Source organism: Triticum urartu, chromosome 2, assembly GCF_003073215.2.
Source record: "Triticum urartu cultivar G1812 chromosome 2, Tu2.1, whole genome shotgun sequence".
Taxonomy (NCBI): Eukaryota; Viridiplantae; Streptophyta; class Magnoliopsida; order Poales; family Poaceae; genus Triticum; species Triticum urartu.
This window is the reverse complement of record NC_053023.1, coordinates 464014361-464021876: the sequence shown is the minus strand read 5'-3', so window position 1 is coordinate 464021876 and position 7516 is coordinate 464014361.

Below are 7516 nucleotides of genomic sequence, written 5' to 3'. Positions count from 1 at the left end.
GACCGTGAGAGCTTGTCATGGGCTAAGTTGGGACTCCCCTGCAGGGATTGAACTTTCGAAAGCCGTGCCCGCGGTTATGGGCAGATGGGAATTTGTTAATGTCCGGTTGTAGATAACTTGAACCTTAATTAATTAAAATGAATCAACTGAGTGTGTTACCGTGATGGCCTCTTCTCGGCGGAGTCCGGGAAGTGGACACGGTGTTGGAGTAATGTTTGCGCAGGTTGCTCTCTAGTTTCTCGCTCGCGCTTTGCCTCCTCTTCTCGCTCTCTTTTGCGAATAAGTTAGCCACCATACTTGCTAGTCGCTTGCTGCAGCTCCACTTATATTTACCTTGCTATACCTATAAGCTCAAATAGTCTTGATCGCGAGGGTGCAAGATTGCTGAGTCCCTGTGGCTCACAGATTACTATTACACCAGATGCAGGGCCTGATGATTCCGCTCCAGGAGACGCGTATGAGCTCAAGTGGGAGTTCGACGAAGACTCTCAACGATACTATGTTTCCTTTCCCGATGATCAGTAGTGGTGCCCAGTTGGGGGTGATTGGGACCGTGTCGCATGTTGGGTTCTCTTTTATTTTGGCGCCGTAGTCGGGCCATGAGTGTTTGGATGATGTAATGTTATTTATGTACTTGATTGACGTGGCGAGTGTAAGCCAACTATGTTATCTCCCCTTTCATTATTATATTACATGGGATGTTGTGAAGATTGCCTAACTTGCGACATATGCCTTCAATGCGATTATGTCTCTAAGTCGTGCCTCGACACGTGGGAGCTATAGTCGCATCGAGGGTGTTACATGCATATCTCGTTCTCGGGCACTCGATGAGACATCCTACGAGTAAACCAACCCTCAAGTTGCCCCGAGGTGGCCCCGCCGTCTACTCGGTCGGACCAACACTCAGAGGAGCACTGGCCGGGGGGTTAAAATAAAGATGACCCTCGGGAGTGCGACCCAAGGGAAAAAGGCTAGGTGGTGAATGGTAAAACCAAGGTTGGGCCTTGCTGGAGGAGTTTTATTCAAGGCGAACTGTCAAGGGGTTCCCATTATAACCCAACCGTGTAAGGAACGCAAAATCCGGGAACATAACACCGATTATGACGGAAACTAGGGCGGCAAGAGTGGAACAAAACACCAGGCATAAGGCCGAGCCTTCCACCCTTTACCAAGTATATAAGATGCATTAATTAAATAAGAGATATTGTGATATCCCAACAAATATCCATGTTCCAACATGGAACAAGCTCCAATCTTCACCTGCAACTAACAACGCTATAAGAGGGGCTGAGCAAAGCGGTAACATAGCCAAACAACGGTTTGCTAGGACAAGGTGGGTTAGAGGCTTGGCTTAACAATATGGGAGGCATGATAAGCAAGTGGTAGGTATCGTAGCATAGGCATAGCAAAAGAGCGAGCAACTAGCAAGCAAAGATAGAAGTGATTTCGAGGGTATGGTCATCTTTCCTAAAATCCCACAAGGAAGAAGAACGAGTCCATGAAGAAGACAAACGGACGTACACGAATGGATCCTCACAAACACGACGTTATCAGAACCAACCCGAAGAAGCAACACCGGAAAGAAACACACAACATAGTAAACAACCAACACATGAACATGGTATGATATGCGGGATGTGGTATGTGATTCATATGCATGATTTGGAAAGGAATGATTGAACCTGGCCACAACATGGAAATCAAAGAGTGCCACTGGAAAGAGGAGTTGATTTCGGTTGAAATCGATATAAAGATCATCGGAATCGGATGCACGGTTTGGAAATGGCAAGCAAAACAAATATGGCACCGGTCTGCGATAATCGGCACGAGACCATCTAAATGCATCAAGATAAATATGCTACAGCACTCAAACATGGCAACAAAATACATGGAATGGATCAACTCACGGTGCTTGACAAAAGATGAACACTGAGCTATGGCTAATTCATCAATTAACAGGCTCAAACAAGCATGGCAAAAGTGCAAAAGATAACAGGTTTCAGACTTGGAGAAATTAACACAAGTCTGGAATGTATCATCAGGAAGCAATGTTTAGAGCATGATAACTACATGCTACAGGGCCATAACATGGCAAAGCAAGGCATTGCATGAAGCTACTCTAAGCATATAACAAAAGTCCCTTAGTGACCTTGAGCCAAAAGGGATCAGAAAATACAATTGCAAGCATGTGAACATAGCAAAAACATAAACAGATTCAGACTTAGTGAAAAACTGGAGCATGCAAAGCAGATAGCGAGTAGGCATGTTTACGAGCTCGATGCACTCACTACAAAGCATGGCATGACAAACTAAGCATACACCCATCAAGAAGACATGGCATATAAAGCTAGACATGGCAAGAACAACATCCTAGCATGCATGGATCAATAGCAACATCCTCGGCAAAATCGCTAAACAAGTTAACAATCTACCAGGAACATTTTATAGCAAAAGTAGAGCTCGATTGACTCAAGCTAGGGTGCTCCATAAATGCAAACAAAGACATGGATGGATATAGCACCACAATATTAACATAACATCCTTACTGATCATCCTCAAAAGAGGCACGGATCACTAGGAAACAACTTGAACATGTGCCATAACAACAAAAACAGGACAAGGACTTAGTGAAATTCTAAGTCCCTGAAATCAGCATCAACGATTACGCTACTTTGCAAGCTTGTGCTAGTCTCCACAAATATCACAAAAATACATGGCAAGTACCTCTGTAAAGATGGCATGGCATTCTACAAAACACATGAAGAGCTCAGGATCATAGCATACACACAATAGTCATGGCAAAAAATGACAAAATGCCATTTGCTGAAACACATCTGCCAAATTCATCATATAGCCCTCTTCCAACAGCATTTCGAGCATCAAGATGAGCTGAAATGAAAATGATGCAATGAGATGAAATGATGTACTCGTCGAGACGAACATTTTGATATGCTACGCGCACGAATCGGAGCAACGGTGATGAAGTTATGATGCAATGAAGGAGGCATAAAAATACTGGGACTTAGACGAAATTCAACCTCGCAAAAGTCAACCCGGGACGGGGAGATCCGGGATGGAGGGAACCGGGAAACGACGGTGTTTGGATGAGATCCCGGTGGATCTCGTCCCGATCCACCGGATCTCACCGGAGAGGACGACGATGGTCGAAGGGAGGGCGCGGTCGCCGGAGAAGACGAGGGAGGACGCTTGCGAGCTCGGCGGGCGTCGGATCCGGCGGAGCTCGGGCCTCCCGCGGCCGGATCTCGCGGGGAGGAGGAGGGCGTGGCGAGGGAGGCGGAGTAGCGGCGCGCTGTGCAGATGGGCGGCGGGGCGAAGTGGCGACGACCGGCGGACGGTGGCACGGGCGCCGGCGATGGAGGCGTGCGGCGGCGGAGAACGGCCAGCAGTGGAGAAGGATGGCACGTGTGCAGACGGGCGGCGAGGCGCGCTCCCAGGCGGCGGCGTGAGATCTGGGCCAGCACGGGCCGGAGGCGGGCTCGCGGGCCGGCGTGCGCGGAGGAGAGAGAACGCGGGCGCACGGTGAGGTGGCATCTCCTGGTTGGTGGAGAGCGGCGGCGGGGTGATGTGGCGTATCCTGATTGGTGGATGTGAGGTGGCTGGCGGACATGTCCAGCGCGTGATTTTAGTCTGGCGGCGCGAGGAGGAAGGAGGTTAGGGTTTGATCTCCGCAAAAAATTTGGAGGAGACACATATATATATAGGTAGAGGGAGCTAGGAAGCTCCAAATGAGGTGCGGTTTGTGTCCACGCGATCGTGATCGAACGACCGAGATGATGGAGTAGGTTTAGGTGGGTTTTGGGCCACTTTGGAGGGGTGTTGGGCTGCAACACACACGAGGCCCTTCGGTCCCTCGGTTAACCGTTGGAGTATCAAACGAAGTCCAAATGGCACGAAACTTGACAGGCGGTCTACCGGTAGTAAACCAAGGCCACATGACAAGTCTCGGTCCAATCCGAAAACGTTTAACACCCGCACAGGAAAAGAGATAGAAAAGGACACCAGAGGACATAGGAGCGCCGGAATGCAAAACGGACAACGGGGAAAATGCTCGGATGCAAGAGACGAACATGTATGCAAATGAAATGCACATGATGACATGATATGACATGCATGACACGCAAGCAATGACAAGGCAACACCAGCGAATAACTGGAAGACACCTGGCACATCGGTCTCGGGGCGTTACAACACTCCACCACTACGAGAGGATCTCGTCCCGAGATCTAGAATGGCACCGGAGGTAAAACGGAAGAGAAAGAGAAGAGGTAAAACTAAGCTGCTTCCTTTGACAAACGAGTGAGACCAAAGAACCTTGAAAAGGTTAAACCATTTCGAGAAAAGAATACAACGGAGATAAATGAAGTTGAAAGCACTCTGTTAGCAAAGAGTAACAAGGAAGAACAACTTTGGGCAGCACTCCACTTGAAAAGAAAAGGAATTGAATAAGAACTTGGTAAGATGAGAAGATACTTGATGAACTCACAACACACTGCCTCCGGAACTAATGAATGAATGTAACAAGGGGTAAGAAAGATCTCAGACAGCACTCCTGTTGAGAAGAGATGAAAGGCTTGATAAGGCAAAAAGAGCTTGAGCAAAAAGGACACAACACTCCGGTTAAATGGATAAACCAAGAAAAGAACACGATTCTGACGAAACGAAAAGATGGGTTGATGAGAGAAACATCATAAAGCCTCCGGCACAAAATTAAGAATCGAATGGAATGAACGAAGGGAAACAAGATCTTGAGGGAGCACGCTTACAACAAATGCTAGAACGGAGTTGTTGGAAAACCAACAACGAAAAGAATAAGCTTGATATGGTCTTATGGAATACATCTCAAATTATGAGGTGACAACCTGCCACTCATGGGAAAAGAATTTGATTGATAAGAACAAGTAGACGAGAAACTTATTTCACCGGGAGGATAAATGAAGAACTTGGGTCATTATAAGCACCATAGATAGCAACAATCCTTCGGGAAGGCTTTAGGTGAAATATAACCCAAGATAACTCCAATGAAGAGATTGATGGATTTAAGATACCTCATTCTTGACAACATGTGAATCATGAAACATTAACTCAAGTTATGAAGAATGACATAGCACCACCTCAAATGATACGGTAGAAGGAATTGCACTTCGGAATGCAAGATGAAGAATGCTTGAGCTCCTTTGAAAAGAATCTCAATGAACACTTTGAGAAGGGATTAAATCCTTGGTGAACCATCATGTAGAGCCTCCATGAAGAACTCCGGTAATGAAAGAATGATCAAACGAAAGGAAAGAGAAGTTGAAAACACAAGGTGAAACCTTGCAATGATTAGATGGACCTTCGCGATGATATATTTGAGAGAGCTTGGAACTCCGGAAAAGAAAAGATGAAACAATAGAAACCGAGAATTAAACAGTTGGATGAAGCAAGAATAAGAATTACGCTATGTGTATCCTTCACCAATTTAAATTGATGACAAGCAGCGGATTTGGTATACTACTTATTCTCGTAGAAAGGATTAAGATAGATATAGCGCAAACTTGAGAAAGTCTTCAACGAATCACCGGTCGGGTTGAAACAATGAATAGATTGATATGATGATCGAAGGAAAACAAAATCTTGGAAGAACCACCGTAAGAATTTAAATGAATGAAGTAAAGATAAAGAAATATCGGGAAGAATTATAAAAAGAACAAAGATACTTGAGACAATCTAGATACATGAGAACGAAGGGATCACGAACTGATTAGAGATCACTTGAACGATGCACCTGTAAGATTGGAGAATGATAACTGGAAGCTAACATGAATAATCCTGAATTGATGGACTCCGGATAGCAAACTGAGAAGACTCTTGAATTGCTCCAGATAGGTGAAAAGAATTCTCACAATCGAAAATAATTATGAGAGGATGGCAACCAAACTAGAATCACGAATCTTGAAGAGAATGGAACAAGATTGAGAGAAAAATCTTCTTCGGTCTTCAAATGCAGAGAATGACGATGAGAAACACCACCATGAATTGTTGAGACACTCCGAAAGAATGAAAAACGAAGAGGTTGAGCCAACGACGAAAAGATTTTAACAGATGTTGGAGAAGACATTTGACTGATGATAACTCATTCTTACGTCAAACTTTGAAACGAAATTAGGATAGCTCCGGGAAAAATAAGAAGAGTCAGGTAAGATCCTGAAAAAAAGACCTGTGGGTTAGGGCCCACTGAAAAAAGATACACCGTTGAACAATTTTTAAAGAGAGATTGCACCGGTTGATTTAAAAGGCTTGAATGAGATAACATCCTCGAAAGAGTTTGAATGAAAGCTGAGTGGAAACATGAATCTTCGAGATATCTTCAGCACTCCGGAACAATTGAATAGAGAGAGGAGGATAGTTGAGAGGTGCGCCGGCATGAGAAGGTATTTGAAACGAGGAGAGTTTATGATCGACGAAGCTGGAGTCGAAACCACCGGAGAGGAAAAATAATGAAGAATGATGAACTTGAAGAGCATCTTCATGAGAACCACCGGGTAAGAACATTGACGGAAAAGAATGGAGAGAATTCACATCCATAAGATGGATACTTGAATAAGAAATCTAAGTCCTTGAAGAAAAAGGGTGGGTGGGCGGGAAAAACAAAGGCAACTTGGAACGGATGAAGCAAACACCGTTGACGAAAAACTGAGATTGAATCTTGCGGATGTTGAAAATGAACGGATCCACTTGAAGAGAAATACGCCGGTAGAACAAGATTGACATGACAATCTCGATGATCGAGAAGGATTGCATTCACATAGGAGTATGAGAACACCGTTTAGGAAAAGTGTGGAATCAACATTTGACTTCGAAGCAACTCGAATAGCACAACTCAAAACAAAACAAAGGACTGGCTTGCAGAACAAACCGAAACAAACATATGATAGAGATTTCATCCGAAGTTTTCGTGGTGGGGCCTACACGGGCTCGATCGTACAGCACCATCATGTACAAGGCAGTGCACATGACATACGAAGCGTCCCTGAGTCGGCATAGCCAAGGACTCTTTAAGACACAACGATACCACTGTAAAACCAACCGTGGATAGGCGGACCACTAGACATCGAACCCCAATTTCATATCATACATCTGCCGGAAAGATATCCTAAGATCTACTTGAATTCCCACTTATAAACTCCCGAAACTTTCCAGTTATGCAATCAGGTGTTGGGGATAAAGGGGAAGCATAATATCTCACCCAAAACTAGCAAATCCTACATCCAGCTGTATCCATCCTTCAACACATAACCAAGAAACCTTCGGAAATCGTTTACCTCAACCTACAAAAAGCATCCGTTATACGAGTTATGGCAATACTCCCGAACTCCCGCCCCAGTACTAGGTGGCGTCGAGGATATCTCAGCAACAACTGCATAAAAGAGATTTTCGATGTCGGCGAATAAAAAAATCAGGTATTCCAGAACTGCAACGATAAAATTGTGACGACAACACCTCGGAGCTCAACTCC